The sequence below is a fragment of the Eucyclogobius newberryi genome, unplaced genomic scaffold, assembly GCF_026437365.1.
Source record: "Eucyclogobius newberryi isolate DKJ021-1_F unplaced genomic scaffold, fEucNew1.0.hap1 SCAF_20, whole genome shotgun sequence".
NCBI classification, from domain to species: domain Eukaryota; kingdom Metazoa; phylum Chordata; class Actinopteri; order Gobiiformes; family Gobiidae; genus Eucyclogobius; species Eucyclogobius newberryi.
The window spans coordinates 4,747,881-4,767,558 of record NW_027315835.1 but is presented as its reverse complement, the minus strand read 5'-3'; positions in this window follow the sequence as shown (position 1 = coordinate 4,767,558).

Here is a 19,678-nt window from a genome sequence, read left to right as displayed (position 1 = left end):
GGACGCTCCAGGACGATAACCGGCTGCGGCGAGAGATACGAGCAGCGGCGAATCTGCTCTCAAGGCCGAAAGTGGCACGAACTCACGGACGGAGAGCCGGAGGAGAGGAAGTGGAGGAAGTGGAGGAAGTACGGCGTTGTTCAAAGCACGATTGGACGAAAAAGACACATAAGTCAAGGTTAAGATGCTGGTGCAGTAAAGTATTCGCTGTCGTAAGAACAAAGTGGTCAGCGAAGTTGTACTGTAACTATTTTTACGTTTTGAGACGTTTGCGCTGCAGAAAAAAGAACTCTTGTGCATCTGTGTCTCTACATCGTGCCGTTTTATTACTGTAGGAACTCTTTTTTGTCCTTTACAATTCGGTTCAAACGGCTTTAATATTCGGCTGGAATCATCATCGATTTTAACGTTTTTCACAACATTTTCTGTGCCAATATAACACGTTTCCTTTTTTTGAGTCAGATCTGTGGAGAGGCGAACCCACGCACAGAAATAATGCATGTTTTTCCAAGCATTTTGTAGCAATAAAAAAGTCTATAAATGATTGATCCGGTTAAAGTCGGACTGTGGAACATTCAAGGCAAAGGAAATGTATTTTATTGAAGATTATTTACGTATTTCAAATGTTCAAATGTTCAAACACACTTTACAAACTAAACCTCTGTTTCCACTGAGGCGTTTGGGCACCGGAGTGCCCTCTGCTGCTGGTGAATGAAGCTCTTAGGCAACGTGACCGCTAAGCTAACAGAGCAGTGCGTTAGCTGTGTGCACAATCTGAGCGCAGAGCGATTCCCGGGACGGTTTTTACGGACGATCTGCGCCGGAAAATTCACCTGTGACGCGACGATCCGGCGAAACGTCACATTTCTGAGCGCGGGCAGAAGACGACCTCGTGAACGGGCAAAAAACGAAACAAGCGCAAACGATGCAAACTCCAACTCCAGGTATGTTTTCGATGAAGGAGGCAATGATATTATGATGTAATTTACTCCTTTACGAAGAAGACAACACAAATATGACAGATTATTTACGGATACGAACTATTTCTTACAAGTGAATGATATTTCACCCGTTTAATGTTGTAAAACCGCAGTGATGAGGTTTGGATTTGTCCCTGACCAGAGCGAGGATCAGGATTTCTCCTTCAGGGAAAGACGAAGGGTGACCGAGCGTTTACCTGTCATGCTGTGATAAAGCGAGTGTGTAAAAGGATTACAGAGAGAGCAGGTGAGAGGGGGAAACATGTGAGATTCAGTTTGGAAGCAGAAGACGCAGAGGATGTGGAACCACCGTCCAATCACAGCCACGATCTGAACGTTCAGAGCAAAATCTGTGACTTCTTTTATCTCAGGTTCAGAGCTTTGATTGTAGCGTCCGCATCACTCCAGGCTGTTTCTCAATCTTCTGTGATTATTTTCTTTTTCTTTTTTTCATAAATCGCAATGTTTCTTTTGACATGAACAGACCATGTGTTTCTCTGATTGGTTAATCCACCGGTCAATCACGCCCATCTGAAATTGGAGGGACAGGGTTTGATTTGATGATTATTATTATTATTGCTATTATTATGTTTTTAATGTATTTGTATTTATTTATTTATTTTTATTTTATTTTTTATTGTATCTATTGTATCTATTGTATTTCTTGTATTTATTTATTTTATTTATTTTATTTATTTTATTTATTTTATTTATTTTATTTATTCTATTTATTCTATTTATTTTATTTATTTTATTTATTTTATTTATTTTATTTATTTTATTTATTTTATTTATTTTATTTATTTTATTTTTTTTATTTGATGAGGCAGACCATATAAGATAAGATAAGATATTCCTTTATTGTCCACACAATTTCATTGTTGGTAGATACAGAGGAAAAGAACAGATCACTTAAAGGAAGTTTAAAAAACACTCTTAATAGAAGAACAAAAACTCCTATAGACAAAAACCTCTCATTTCTCAATAGGGAATGGAGGGGAAAATAAAGATAAAATAAAATAAAAACAGCTAGCGTAAGACAAATTAATACAAATAATAATGGAAAAATAAACACATTCATTTATCAGTTATATGCACATGAATGTGACATTATTGCACATGTTCAGGACTAACAGTTTTTGTTATAAAGTCTGACAGCAGCAGGAAGGAAAGACCTGCGAAACCTCTCCTTCACACCGCGAGGGTGGATCAGTCTCTCACTGAAGCTGCTCTCCAGAGCGGAGAGAGTGTCCTGCAGGGGACAGAGTGTCCTGCAGGGGGTGGCACTCATGGTCCAGCATAGATGTGAATCTAGCCAGGACCCTCCTGTCCCCCACCTCCTGCACCGAGTCCAGAGCACAGCCCAGGACGGAGCTGGACTTCTTGATGACTCTGTCCAGCCTCTTCCTCTCCCTCTCTGTGATGCTGCTGCTCCAGCAGGCCACACCGTACAGGAGCTGATGCCACCACAGAGTCGTAGAAGGTCTTCAGGAGTGGCCCTGTCACTCCAAAAGACCTGAGTCTCCTCAGGAGGTAGAGCCGACTCTGGCTCTTCCTGTACAGTGCGTCTGTGTTATGAGTCCAGTCCAGTTTGTGGTTCAGATGAACACCAGGTACTTGTATGAGTCCACTCTCTCAATGTCCCGTCCCTGGATGTTCACTGGTGAGGGGGCAGTGGGGTGGCGTCTGCGGAAATCCACCACCATCTCCTTGGTCTTCCCCGCGTTGATGAGGAGGTGGTTCCGCTGACACCAGTCCACAAAGTCCTGCGCCAGTCCTCTGTACTCCGCATCATCATCGTCTGTGATGAGCACGACGATGGCAGAGTCATCAGAGAACTTCTGCAGGACACAGCTGTCCGTGTCATGTCTGAAGTCTGCAGTGTAAAGAGTGAAGAGAAAGGGCGCGAGGACAGTGCCCTGGGGCGCCCCCACACTGCAGTTCCCCCACACTGCAGTTCCCCCACACTGCAGGTCCCCCACGCTGCAGGTCGTACTCAACACCAGCCGTCTCCCTCAGGACATATATATATACAGTATTATATTGTACTATAACAGTGTAATATATTGTACTATAACAGTGTAATATATTGTACTATAACAGTGTAACATTGAACTATAACAGTGTATTATTGAACTATAACAGTGTAACATTGAACTATAACAGTGTATTATTGAACTATAACAGTGTAACATTGAACTATAACAGTGTATTATTGTACTATAACAGTGTATTATTGTACTATAACAGTGTAACATTGTACTATAACAGTGTAATATATTGTACTATAACAGTGTAAAATATTGTACTATAACAGTGTAATATATTGTACTATAACAGTGTGATGTAACTCAAAGCCGTTTGCTGTACGGTTGCCACTGATAATTATGTGGCTTTTACTTTGTGAAAGATAAGATAAGATAAGATAAGATAAGATATTCCTTTATTGTCCCACGTGAAACAGCGTTCTATTGTTCCAGACACGGAGAGAGATAAAAGGTGTTTGATGGTGTCAGAATAAAAATTCAGTGTCATTTCAGACAAAAGAAGACTGTGATGGAAAAGAAGATTATATCAGGGAAGAATTCTGAGACACGAGCATATTTCAGCAACAAAATGAAAGCAGAAGTAATGTCAGAAGTAATGTCAGAAGTAATGTCAGAAGTAATGTCAGATAAACAAACAAAATAATGAATGTTATCTTTGCTAAAGAGGCAGGGGCGTGTTTAGAGGTAGAGTGTGTTCAGGAGTCTGCAGAGTGATATGGAAAGCAAAGAAAAACATTTATCTTCCATTATCATTTTACTTTTAAAAATATATTATTATTTTTATTCTATTTTTTTACTTTTTATTTTTTATTTATTTTAAATTTATACATATATTTAAAAAAAATCTGAACATAAACAACAAAAACAGAACCATGCAGGACCAGAGAGAACACAGCATGAATAATGAATCAAATCAGTAAATAAAAAGACAAAAACCATGTTAAATTCAAAAAAAACTGTCCCATTTTGTCCTTTAAGATTTTATAAAACATTTGAACAGTTTCTTTCCCTCTGGACGAAAAACTGCACCATTCACTTTATTTATTCTATCAGTAAACTGTGATTCATTGTTATATGCTGCACTTTAACACTGACAACAGCAATAAACCTTTTCCTGACTCTGATTATGACCTGTTTGTCTCTAAAATCGACTTTTTTGACCTGTTAATCGTCCTTCCTTCGTCAAAACGCTCCTCGGGGTCATTACGGTCCTGCTTACGAGCTCATCCTCTGAGCCTCACGAGTCACATTTCGAAAATCCAATTTCTCGCCGCAGTTTTAAATCAATAAACCGTCGTCCGGCTCGTTCTGCGGTCGAATCGTGCTCGCAACGAAAACACTGCTCCGTAAGCTAGCTAAGCCCGAACTACTGTATTTCCTGGACTATAAGACACACCGGAGTATAATCGGAGGGTACATCCCTATTAGTTCGGAATTTGACCGATAGTCTTAGTCATGTTAAGTGTCCATCTAGGGATGAGCCCCGGGCGCAGAGCAGCAGTTTAAGACGCTCCTCTGTCGCTGAACTCTCGCCCGTTCTGTTACCTGTGAAGTGTTCAGATTCAAGACAGATAGAGACTGTGTGTGTCCCTCGTGTCCCTCGTACAAATAATGCCAAAAAGTCACATCTCAGAAAAAATATTTCAGGCGTCAGACCAAATAACTTAAGGAAAATAACAATCACAAATGACACAAATACACAAATGAATAAACACGTAAAATGTGGACTGCTAAACATTAGAGCAATTTCTTCCAAATCGCTCTTAGTTAATGAATTAATTAGTGACTATAACATAGATCTTCTAGCTCTAACTGAAACGTGGCTTCAACAAGACGACTACGTCAGACTAAATGAGTCCACCCCACCCACCCATGTTAACCCCACCCACCCATGTTAACCCCACCCACCCATGTTAACCCCACCCAGCCATGTTAACCCCACCCATGTTAACCCCACCCACCCATGTTAACCCCACCCACCCATGTTAACTTTCAGACCACCAGGAGCACAGGCCGAGGTGGTGGTGTGGCAGTGATCTCACACTCAAGCCTACTCATGAGCCCTAAAACTAACAATGCATTTCACTCATTTGAAAGCCTTATGCTGTCAATCACATGTCCAAATATGAAAAACAAAAAAGGAGTTTTGTTCATAGTTATCTACCGACCTCCTGGTCCCTATTCAGAGTTTTTAACAGAGTTTTCTGACTTTATATCAAACTTAGTGTTAGCCTGGGATAAAATAGTTATAGTTGGAGACTTTAATATCCAGGTGAACATGAGTGATGACTCTCTCAGTAATGCCTTCAGCGCCTTGTTAGACAGCATTGGTTTCACTCAGAATGTAAATAAACCGACTCACACTCACAAGAACACTCTGGATCTTGTCCTAACGTATGGAACAGAGATTAGTGACCTCATTGTCCTCCCTCAAAACCCTATATTGTCAGATCATTTCCTAATTACCTTTCAGTTTATTCTTAAAGATCATCCAGTCCCACAGAATAAAGTTATAATGAAAAGGACAATATCTGAAAAATCTATCTCAAAATTCAAAGAAATAATAGAGCCAATATTCAGTGACATGTCATGTGATCCTGCTGAGAACAGTTTTAGTCCCAGTTTAAGTGATCAATGTGTCGACTTGACCATGAATTCTCTGAAGTCTGCTCTTGACGTTGTCGCGTCGTTAAAACAGAAGGTCATTAGGCCAAAGCGCGCCTCCCCATGGTACAACCAAGAACTGCGTTCACATAAACAAAGAGTTAGAAAGTTAGAGGGATTATTTCGTCGCTCTCACACAGAAGAATCCCTAAAAGCATGGAAAAGTTGCCTGCTGTCCTATAAGCAGGCTCTGCGTAAGGCCCAAACCAGATATTATTCAAATCTAATAGAAGTCAACAAAAGTAACACTAAATTCCTTTTCAGCACTGTAGCTAGGCTAACAAACTGTCACAGTGCAGTAGAGCCCGCAATCCCAGCTTCTCTCAGCTCTGATGATTTCCTCCTATTTTTTAACAATAAAATAAAAACAATTAGAGATAAATTAGATGAAATTACCCCCGCTATTAGCCCTGAACTAGCCCAAGCTGTAAATCTAACGTCCCATATAAATCCACCTGTAAACTTAGAAAGGTTCACAGCTGTTGATCAAGCAGAGATAACTTCAGCCATTATGTCCTCTAAAAGCTCAACTTGTGTCCTAGACCCCATTCCAAGCAGACTCCTCAAAGACATTCTTCCCCTAATTATAGACCCTATTCTTAATATAATAAATACTTCACTTGAAAGTGGCTATGTTCCACAGTCCTTCAAACATGCAGTCATTAAACCTCTTCTGAAAAAGCCTAATCTAGATCCCGACCTATTGGTAAACTACAGACCTATTTCAAATCTTCCCTTCGTCTCTAAAATCCTTGAAAAAGTTGTAGTAAAACAGCTTTGTCGCCACCTGCAGGACAATAACTTATTTGAAGTTTTCCAGTCAGGGTTCAGAGCCCACCACAGCACTGAAACTGCACTAGTTAAAGTCACAAATGATTTGTTATTAGCCGCTGACGATGGACTGGTCTCAATCCTGGTTCTGTTGGACCTCAGCGCAGCGTTTGACACCATCGACCACAACATTCTACTGCAGAGGTTAGAATGTGATGTAGGTGTTGGAGGAACAGCCCTCAGCTGGTTTAAATCCTATCTATCTGATAGGTTCCAATTTGTTAATGTAAACCAGAGCTCCTCACCAAGCTCTAAAGTAATTTACGGTGTGCCACAGGGTTCGGTACTCGGTCCAATTCTGTTTACTCTTTATATGCTGCCATTAGGCAACATTATCAGGTCACATGGCATTAACTTCCACTGCTATGCAGACGACACTCAGCTGTATTTATCAATGAAACCTGATCAGAGCGATCAAGTAGACAGACTTAGTACTTGTGTGAAGGAGATAAAAACCTGGATGACACTTAACTACCTGCTTCTTAACCCTGAAAAAACCGAGGTCATTGTGCTTGGCCCTAAGCATCTACGAGACTCTCTATCTGAGCAGATAGTCACACTGGACAATGTCAGTGTAGCCTCCAGTTCTACTGTAAGAAACCTCAGAGTCTTATTTGACCAGGAGCTCTCATTTAAAGCTCATATAAATCAAGCTTGTAAAACAGCCTATTTCCATTTGCGCAACATCGCCAAAATCAGAAGAATCCTGCCTAAAAGTGATGCCGAAAAACTTATCCATGCATTTGTAACGACTAGATTAGACTACTGTAACTCCCTGCTTGCAGCGTGTCCTAAAAGCTCCATAAAAAGCTTTCAACTGGTTCAAAATGCAGCAGCAAGATTACTAACAGGAACAAAAAGAAGAGAGCACATTACGCCAGTGCTGAAGTCTCTTCACTGGCTCCTGTCGAGTCTAGAATCAAATTCAAAATTCTACTCTTGACCTACAAAGCCATAAATGACATGGCCCCATCCTACCTCAAAGATGCTATAGAACCATATCATCCAAACAGAGCTCTTCGCTCTCAGAATGCCGGCCTTCTGGTGGTGCCAAGAGTCTCTAAAAGTACTGTAGGAGGTAGAGCGTTTAGCTACCAAGCTCCTGTGTTATGGAATCAGCTCCCGACCCATGTTAAATATGCTGACACAGTCTCTTCATTTAAGTCCAGGCTTAAAACGTTCCTCTTCGAAATCGCTTATGGTCAGAGTAGTTAGGAACAGAAACATAAACCCACAGCTTTAGCTACGCTGCCCTAGGAGTAACTGTGCTGGGGGAAGTATGACAGCTTGAGCACTATCCTCTTCTTCTTCTGACTACTTATGCTATCAAACAATATTTATTTTTTGATTCCACTTGCAAACTGTTCACCGCCTTCTTTTCTTTCTCTCACTCCTGAGGACCTGTGGACCCAGATGTCCCTCTCCTGGTGAAGTGGTCCCCTCCCCGTGTGGACGGTCCCTCATCTGCCTGAAGAGTGGGTCCAGCTCGACTCAGACGGTCCCTCATCTGCCTGAAGAGTGGGTCCAGCTCCAGTCTCCCTCGTGTCCGTCTGTCCGTCTGTGAGAGTCGGATCTCTCCTTCACTGGAACTCCTCCAGGTTTCTACGCTTTTTTCCCAAAGAGGTTTTTTTTGTAGTTTTTCCTGGCCGAGAAGGAGAGTCTAAGGACAGAGGAACCTGGGACATCGTCCCTCGCCACCACAGACATTGTCTGACTCCATCGCCACCACAGACATTGTTGATTCATTTCTCCCTGTGGCCCTCAGAGGCAACTGTTGTTGTGATTTTGGGCCTTACAAAAATAAATTGATTTGATTTGATAAGTCGCACCAGCCAAAAAATGCATCATAGAGAAGAAAAAACACACGTCGCATTTTTGAATAGGTGTACGTATGCTAACGCTAACACCTTCAGCTACATGACGTATGCTAACGCTAACACCTTCAGCTACATGACGTATGCTAACGCTAACACCTTCAGCTACATGACGTATGCTAACGCTAACACCTTCAGCTACATGACGTATGCTAACGCCAACACCTTCAGCTACATGACGTATGCTAACGCTAACACCTTCAGCTACATGACGTATGCTAACGCTAACACCTTCAGCTACTTGACGTATGCTAACGCTAACACCTTCAGCTACATGACGTATGCTAACGCTAACACCTTCAGCTACATGAGGCACAGACAGAACTGTGGTAAGTGTCTGGTATGTTAGCGTAACATATGAACAGTTATTCAGATAACTATAGCATAAAGAACATGCTAACAAGTTTAGCAAAGCATCAGTTTTACCCCAAATCACTAAATCCATTGAATTCTTCTTCCTCTGTGTCACTTCTAAACAACTCCACAAACTCCAGTGGAAGAGGAAGTGCAGATTCTTCTTCTGCGTCGCTTAGAGCCTAGAGCGCCCTCTTGTGGTTGACAGTGTGAAAATAACTAATAAAATCACATATAAGTCGCTCCGGAGTATAAGTCACACCCCGGAAAAAAACTATGAAAAAAGTTGCAATTCATAATCTGGGAAATATGGTATGTCCACTGTGTACAAATGTATTAAAATGACGCTAAAAAGTATCAAAAGCTGCACTTATATATATATTTTCACTTGTTTTGGCCTGATAATTCACCCACAGTATCTCGCACATTTTCAGATAAGAAGTCCCTTGTTTTTGTTCAGAGCTGCTGAGGCCGACGCTGCACTTCTTTCTTTCTCTCTGGCCACGTAAACGGTGAAAGTCGTCGAGAAACGCGTTCCCAAACAGTCGGACTCCGCTGTCGAGCCCGCCGGGACGTTTGCGCGGGAACGGGACGCACGGCGGCCATTGTAGCTGCGTTGACCTGACGACGGCGGCCCTTGTCAACGCTTCCGCCGCTTTCCCAACGCGTTTCACAAGAGGTGGAAACGTGGCGAAAAGGCGAAGTAAATGCAGAAAAAAGCTGTGATTGAGTTTGTGTGTGTGACTGTGAGGTGGGGGGTGGTGTATTTTTTTTTGTTTTTTTGTTTTGTGACAGTATTGATATGTAATTTGTCGTCTGCACTTCCTCTTCCTCTGGAGTTTGTGGAGTTGTTTAGAAGTGACACAGAGGAAGAAGAAATTCAATGGATTTAGTGATTTGGGGTAAAACTGATGCTTTGGTAACAATGATTATGTTTGGGTGACGTCAGACCCCTACGAGCTGGGCCGTTGCCATGGAAACACATCTACCTTTGACACAGCGGCCCGCGGTGCTCCCGAGGCGCCCCGGTCTGGGCCCGGGGCCGGTGGAAAAGCGCCTCATTGTTCATCAACAGCTTGATTACAGTGTCTAGACTCGAGGCCGTCACTCGCGCTCTTGACTTTCCGTCAGTCGTGCAGAATCACCGCGACGACAAAAGAAAAGCTAGCTCGCGCCTTTCACATGCTAATCACGAGCGCGCGGTTACAACAAACGCGATGTGACGTCCGGAGGTGATTCGCGGGCTTCGAAACGACGCAGAAGACCTCCAGATCGACCTTTGACCTCGCACATCTCAGGGGGAGGAGTTACCGAATGACGCCAAAAACAACTCCAGGTGTTAAGGAGGTTACGACACGGTTTGGAACTTAAAACCGGCGCGTTTCAGAAGAAGAGAAGGTCGTCCGGCTTCGCATAAGAACGGTGGAAACGGCAGCGCGTCGTTCCTCAGGGCGGATACAACGGCCCAGTCCCAATTCTACTTCGAACGCTCGTTGACGGCGATTCGTGCGGTATTTTCACCCGTGTATGCCCCACAATGCATTTCGCAGCGCTCGCACACGCTGTAAAACTGTGAGTGAAACGCCGCTCTCTTTTGTTTGGGGCCAGTCGAGCGCGTTATCCGGGATTAAGCGCGATTTGCGATTAAACGAACGGCTGTTTTTCACTGTTTATCGCGTTCTCTGGCGAGCTATCTTCCATTCCCGTGTTTACCGCCGCCGCCGCCGCGCCCCTGTGTGCTCGCGCGTTTCACTTTCAGTAAGCGTGTGGCGCGTCGGGACAGGGCCAACGCGGCGAATTCACACGAAATCACGCAACGCAAAAGCAGCAAGGGGAGAACGTCCGACGCCAACAGGAAAACGATGACAGATCTGTGCGTTTCCCCTGCAGCTCAGAGCGCGCAGGACTCTGGACGTTATCAGGTCATTTCTCAGTCTTCTCTTCGAGCGTTATCGCTGGTGGATGTGTTCAGAACGTGTGAAACTGTAAACAGCTGCGCATTAGGTCATTTCTCTCCAATAACGACGCGCTGCGATTGAAGAAAAAGAAAGTTCCAAACCCAGTGAAATGACACAAACACGTCTAATATTTTCTGATCTGAAGATATTTTGAATAACATTCATCATCTGCAGCTGCTCACAGCACGACACCTCGTCTCCATCTCTGCCTTTGGAGCCTAAACGCTTCAGCAGCTGCTCAGTTTATCTGCTTTCAGTGAAAATAATATGTCTTTTGCTGGTATTTCGTGTCAATCTGTTTCACGTGTAGATTATTCGTTTACATTTTGTCCATTGATCTAAAATAAAACATGTTCATTGACAAGAAATGTTATCAGTATAAATGTCTGAATAAGTCTGAATAAGTCTGAATATGTCTGAATAAGTCTGAATAAGTCTGAATAAGTCTGAATAAGTCTGAATAAGTCTGAATATGTCTAATATGACATGGCTAAAAGATGATACAAGTTGATGTTGCCTGTAAATACTTTAAATACTTTAAATATCCCTGTGACTTTCTGCTGCCTGGAACTGTAATGATGAGGCTCTGTTCATGTTTGCAAGTGAAATCGTGCTAATGAGCAACACACTTTCAGTTGTTTGACTCGTTTGACTCGTTCACACAAACCACAGGGTTTGTGGTTTTAATTATCACATATGGATAGTATTTTCACTGTTTGAACACATAACACTGAAAATACTGTACTTTTCAGAACTTTAAGCCGCCAATTCCCCCCACACTTTGAACCCTGCCGTCATAGCAACGGTGCGGTCAATTTATACATTTTACTGGCCCATGTTACAACGTGGGCCCCTGCGGCTTATTGACAGGTGCGGCTTTTATTCAGGAGCGCTGTAACCTCGAAAAGATGAGACTTGGAGAAGACAGAAGTTCTGGACTTTAGTGGACATTTCAACAAGAAACAAGCAGCTCAGTCTGGAGTGACCTCTGTAAGTTCCACTGGTCCCTCTTGACCACATTCACACACTTCTGGACACACAGGGTCTTTGGGGGCGTGGCAGAAGAGAAAGAATCCTTTGTTTTGGGACTTTTTGTCGGCATTGCCCACAGTGAGCATGCAGCTTTTGTCCTCAAGAGGGCGGCAGCGACGAGCACGTCACGTCACTTCAAACACATGAAAAGAAGGAGTTTGCGTCGTTGAACAGAATTCCAAAGCATTTCACAAGCCGTACGAAGCAAGGATTTGTTTTTTAATCCACGCCTGACAGAAAATGCATAAGAAAACCCAGCGTAAACCTCGGTAAAACACATATAATAACAGAAAGAAAGAAATCCCAGCGTAAACCTCGGTAAAACACGTATAATAACAGAAAAAAAGAAATCCCAGCGTAAACCTGGGTAAAACACGTATAATAATAACAGCACTTTAATGTTTGTGGCGCTCGTCTCTTTTATCAGCGTCAGACACTTGAAGATTAAGCTCCAGCTTCACATTCTTGAGTCAGAGGGAGCAAGGTTACGTCCTATCTGCAAAGTGTTTGGACGCAGCCGGCCACAAGCCAGTCTGCTCTCCACTATCTCTCTCTCTCTCTCTCTCTTCACACTCTCTGTTTTCTCTCTCTTCTTCTTCTCTTTTTTCACCTCTGCATCGTCCACACCTCCTTCTCTTATTAACCGCTTTATTTCTCTTTGTTTCGCTCTCTCTCTCTCGTCAACCTCTTTTTGTTCTCCTCTCGATCTTCCCTCGTCTCTCTCTCTCTCTCTCTCTCTCACTAACCTCCCTCTTTCACCTCTCGACTCTTTTCACGTCTTAAGTTTTCACTCCCCTTTCTCTCCTTCCTTTCCTTTTCCTCTTGACCTTCTCTCCACTTATGAACACACCTTCTCTTTTGAACCCTCACCTCTCTTCACCCTCTCTCCCTCACTCTTTATCTCTCTCTCTCCCTCGCCATCTTCTCTCCCTTTCCTGTTTCATTCACCTTTTGATCCTCCCTCTAACACTTGAACACACCCCTTTGTTCTCTCACTTCACCCTCTCTATCATCTCTCCCTCACTCTTTATCTCTTAGTACCTCCCGCTCTCGCCTTTCTTCTCTTGCCACCTCGCCTCTCTTCTTTTTCCTCTGCTCTCTCTCTCTCTCTCTTGGATGAACTCAAACACATAAATAACATGTACTCGTCATGTGCACTTCACCGTTGAACGTTTCCTCGTGACTTCCGTTCAAAGTCGTCCTTCATCTCTCTCTCCCCTCCTGTTCTTCCTCTTCCTCTCTCTCTCTCTCTCTCTCTCCTTCGTCCTTCTCTCTCTCCTCTCCTTCCTCACACTCGTCTTTCTGTCTCGTCTCTGTCTCTCTCTCTCTCTCTCTTTTTTGCCTTGAACAGGTCCTTGCCAGGTGCTAAACCAGGGCCAAACGGGGACTAAACCAGGGCCAAACCAGGGCCAAACGGGGACTAAACCAGGATTAAACCAGGGTCAAACCTGGACTAAACCAGGGTCAAACCAAGGTCAAACCAGGACTAAACCACTCTCTAGAATTGTTTTAAAATCCATGTTGAGAATGACATCTGATGCATCAAAGACCTTTTGAAAAGGAAGTCCATTAAAAGTGAGTGTTCTCTCCTTTCTCTGGGTCTGTTTATATCACCTGGAGACTGGAAGGAGAAAAGAATGTAAAAAAGAGTTCTTGGTGTCCTTAGAGCTCTTTTCATACTTCATAAAAAGAAGGAAGTTTTGTTCTTCAGCCAAGAGCTGCGAGAACAACATGCCATACATGATACATACGTGATACATACATGATACATACGTGATACATACGTGATACATACATGATACATACGTGATACATACATGATACATACGTGATACATACGTGATACATACATGATACATACGTGATACATACGTGATACATACATGATACATACGTGATACATACGTGATACATACATGATACATACATTATACATACGTGATACATACATGATACATACGTGATACATACGTGATACATACGTGATACATACGTGATACATACGTGATACATACGTGATACATACATGATACATACGTGATACATACGTGATACATACATGATACATACATGATACATACGTGATACATACATGATACATACGTGATACATACGTGATACATACATGATACATACGTGATACATACGTGATACATACATGATACATACGTGATACATACGTGATACATACATGATACATACATTATACATACGTGATACATACATGATACATACGTGATACATACGTGATACATACGTGATACATACGTGATACATACATGATACATACGTGATACATACGTGATACATACATGATACATACGTGATACATACGTGATACATACATGATACATACGTGATACATACGTGATACATACATGATACATACATTATACATACGTGATACATACATGATACATACGTGATACATACGTGATACATACGTGATACATACATGATACATACGTGATACATACGTGATACATTCATGATACATACGTGATACATACGTGATACATACGTGATACATACGTGATACATACATGATACATACGTGATACATACGTGATACATACATGATACATACATTATACATACGTGATACATACATGATACATACGTGATACATACGTGATACATACGTGATACATACATGATACATACGTGATACATACGTGATACATACGTGATACATACATGATACATACGTGATACATACATGATACATACGTGATACATACGTGATACATACATTATTAATACATGATACATACATTATACATACATGATAAATACATGATACATACATTATACATACATGATAAATACATGATAAATACATGATACATACATGATACATACATGATACATACATGATACATACATTATTAATACATGATACATACATGATACATACATGATAAATACATGATACATACATTATACATACATGATACATACATGATACATACATTATTAATACATTATACATACATTATACATACATGATAAATACATGATACATACATGATACATACATGATAAATACATGATAAATACATGATAAATACATGATACATACATGATACATACATTATTAATACATGATACATACATTATACATACATGATAAATACATGATACATACATGATACATACATGATACATACATTATTAATACATGATACATACATTATACATACATGATACATACATGATACATACATGATACATACATGATACATACATTATTAATACATGATACATACATTATACATACATGATAAATACATGATACATACATGATACATACATGATACATACATTATTAATACATGATACATACATTATACATACATGATAAATACATGATACATACATTATACATACATGATACATACATGATACATACATGATACATACATGATACATACATTATTAATACATGATACATACATTATACATACATGATAAATACATGATACATACATTATACATACATGATACATACATGATAAATACATGATACATACATTATACATACATGATACATACATGATACATACATGATACATACATGATAAATACATGATACATACATGATACATACATGATAAATACATGATACATACATGATACATACATGATACATACATTATTAATACATGATACATACATGATAAATACATGATACATACATGATACATACATGATACATACATTATTAATACATGATACATACATGATACATACATGATACATACATGATACATACATTATACATATATGTCTCCGGGGTCGAACCCGTCAGGAGCGGCGGACGCCCAGGGGCCCGTCTTCACATCCGGAGCGGCGGATCTCGGTCTGGAAGCACAAGCCTACAGTACATGTGGCGACGGCGGCTCTCGTTGCGCGATCGTTTCTAACTTCTACGAGCGAAGGCCGGACAGTGATTTAAAAATTTAAAAAGGAGACGACACAGCGGTGTGTTTGAGCACACTTCTTTTCAGCCCGACGTTTAATTAAAATGAACTCAAAATCTGACCATGTGAATTTGAAGAAAAGGATGTTATCGTCTGTATTTCGGGCCCCGAGAGCGGCGACGGGCCCCGAGAGCGGCGACGGGCCCCGAGAGCGGCGACGGGCCCCGAGAGCGGCGGCGGCTGCGGCTGCTCCCGGCGCGTTGTTCCCATGGGATTTGAATGGAAAACTGGACGAAAGGAGGAAATGGATCGTCCATCACTTTAACGCTGTGGAACATCCATCATCGTCACATCCATTTTCTTTTGTCTTTAGAACAGTATTTAGACTGAGACGTGAAGCAAAACATATGGTCAGACCCTTCATATGGTCAGACTCTTCATATGATCAGACTCTTCATATGATCAGACTCTTCATATGGTCAGACTCTTCATATGGTCAGACTCTTCATATGATCAGACTCTTCATATGATCAGACTCTTCATATGGTCAGACTCTTCATATGGTCAGACTCTTCATATGGTCAGACTCTTCATATGGTCAGACTCTTCATATGATCGGACTCTTCATATGATCAGACTCTTCATATGATCAGACTCTTCATATGGTCAGACTCTTCATCTGTTCAGACTCTTCATACGGTCAGACTCTTCATCTGGTCAGACTCTTCATATGGTCAGACTCTTCATCTGGTCAGACTCTTCATATGGTCAGACTCTTCATCTGGTCAGACTCCTCATCCGTTCAGACTCTTCATATGGTCAGACTCTTCATATGGTCAGACTCTTCATATGGTCAGACTCTTCATATTCTGTCCAGTTTGAATGAGGCAAAAACGATGTAAATGAGGTTGAAGAAGCTGGAAACAAATTGATTTTTTCCTCGTTTTCTGGGCTCTTTTCCAACAGATGTGAAGCACAAACTGCCCTGGGCCTCTCCATGTTTTTTTTTCCAAATGCACTTTTTCTTCAGTTAAGGTCAATTACTGACTTTGGGAGCCCACGGACAAAAGTATATTAAATAAATAAAAGTCATAAATGAGCCTTAAGGGTGAGTAAGTCTCTAACTTTAAAAACTTTTTTAAAACACATTTTTAAAGTTCGCTTCAATAAAGTGGATGTTTTCAACCTGATCAATAAACCAAACCAAACCAAACCACTTTTTCACAGGAGGATCTGGTGTTACTGGTTATAGTTTACAATATTTGAAGGCTAACGCTAACACTGCCATTAGCATTAGAGCTAATGTAACAGTGCCATTAGCATTAGAGCTAATGTAACAGTTCCATTAGCATTAGAGCTAATGTAACAGTTCCATTAGCATTAGAGCTAAAGTAACACTGCCATTAGCATTAGAGCTAATGCAACAGTGCCATTAGCATTAGAGCTAATGTAACAGTTACATTAGCATTAGAGCTAATGTAACAGTGCCATTAGCAATATTGCTAATGTAACAGTTCCATTAGCATTAGAGCTAATGTAACAGTGCCATTAGCAATATAGCTAATGTAACAGTTCCATTAGCATTAGAGCTAATGTAACAGTGCCATTAGCATTAGAGCTAATGTAACAGTGCCATTAGCATTAGAGCTAATGTAACAGTGCCATTAGCATTAGAGCTAATGTAACTTCTCAGGGTTTACACTTCAGTGTCTCATATTTATTCATCACTTCATTCACATCCAGCAGAAAGTCTAAAGACAGAATATAGTTCCAGACTAAACTAAACTAAACGTCTTTGTAGAAGAGTCGTCTTGAGGCCATAAACATGCCTTGCCTTCTTTTCCATGATACAATCTATAGTTCAGCGTCTATATAAGTTTAGTCTTGTTGTAATAAAGTATTGAAGGTGAAAAGTACAGAGTACACACTGTAGTACACACTGTAGTACACACTGTAGAACACACTGTCTTATACACTGTAGTAAGCACTGTCTTACACGCTGTAGTACACACTAAAGTACACACAGTAGTACACACTGTAGTGCACACTATAGTGCACACTGTAGTACACACACACACACACACACTGTAGTATACACTGTAGTACACACACACTGTAGTACACACTGTAGTACACACACACTGTAGTACACTCTGTAGTACACACTGTAGTACACACTGTAGTACACACTGTAGTACACATTGTAGTACACTCTGTCGTATACACTGTAGTACACACTGTAGTACACACTGTAGTACACACTGTATTACACACTGTAGTACACACTGTAGTACACTCTGTAGTACACACTGTAGTACACACTGCAGTACACAGTGTAGTACACACTGTAGTACACACTGTAGTACACACTGTAGTACACACTGTAGTACACACTGTAGTACACGCTGTAGTACACACTGTAGTACACACTGTATTACACACTGTAGTACACACTGAATTACACGCTGTAGTACACTCTGTAGTACACACTGTAGTACACACTGTAGTACACTCTGTAGTACACACTGTAGTACACAGTGTAGTACACACTGTAGTACACACTGTAGTACACTCTGTAGTACACACTGTAGTACACACTGTAGTACACACTGTATTACACAGTGTAGTACACACTGTAGTACACGCTGTAGTACACACTGTAGTACACACTGTAGTACACACGGTAGTACACACTGCAGTACACAGTGTAGTACACACTGTAGTACACACTGTAGTACACTCTGTATTACACACTGTAGTACACACTGTAGTACACACTGTAGTACACACTGTATTACACACTGTAGTACACACTGTAGTACACTCTGTAGTACACACTGTAGTACACACTGTAGTACACACTGCAGTACACAGTGTAGTACACACTATAGTACACACTGTAGTACACACTGTAGTACACACTGTATTACACACTGTAGTACACACTGTAGTACACACTGCAGTATACAGTGTAGTACACACTGTAGTACACACTGTATTACACGCTGTAGTACACTCTGTAGTCCACACTGTAGTACACGCTGTAGTACACACTGTAGTACACACTGTAGTACACACTGTAGTACACACTGTAGAACACACTGTCTTATACACTGTAGTACGCACTGTCTTACACGCTGTAGTACACACTAAAGTACACACAGTAGTACACACTTTAGTGCACACTATAGTGCACACTGTAGTACACACACACACACACACACACACACACATACACACTGTAGTATACACTGTAGTACACACACACTGTAGTACACACTGTAGTACACACACACTGTAGTACAATCTGTAGTACACACTGTAGTACACACTGTAGTACACACTGTAGTACACATTGTAGTACACTCTGTCGTATACACTGTAGTACACACTGTAGTACACACTGTAGTACACACTGTAGTACACACTGTAGTACACACTGTATTACACACTGTAGTACACACTGTGGTACACTCTGTATTACACACTGTAGTACACACTGCAGTACACAGTGTAGTACACACTGTAGTACACACTGTAGTACACACTGTATTACACACTGTAGTACACGCTGTAGTACACACTGTAGTACACACTGTATTACACACTGTAGTACACACTGTATTACACGCTGTAGTACACACTGTAGTACACGCTGTAGTACACACTGTAGTACACTCTGTAGTACACACTGTAGTACACAGTGTAGTACACACTGTAGTACACACTGTAGTACACACGGTAGTACACACTGCAGTACACAGTGTAGTACACACTGTAGTACACACTGTAGTACACACTGTATTACACACTGTAGTACACACTGCAGTACACAGTGTAGTACACAATGTAGTACACACTGTAGTACACTCTGTATTACACACTGTAGTACACACTGTAGTACACACTGTAGTACACACTGTATTACACACTGTAGTACACACTGTAGTACACTCTGTAGTACACACTGTAGTACACACTGTAGTACACACTGCAGTACACAGTGTAGTACAC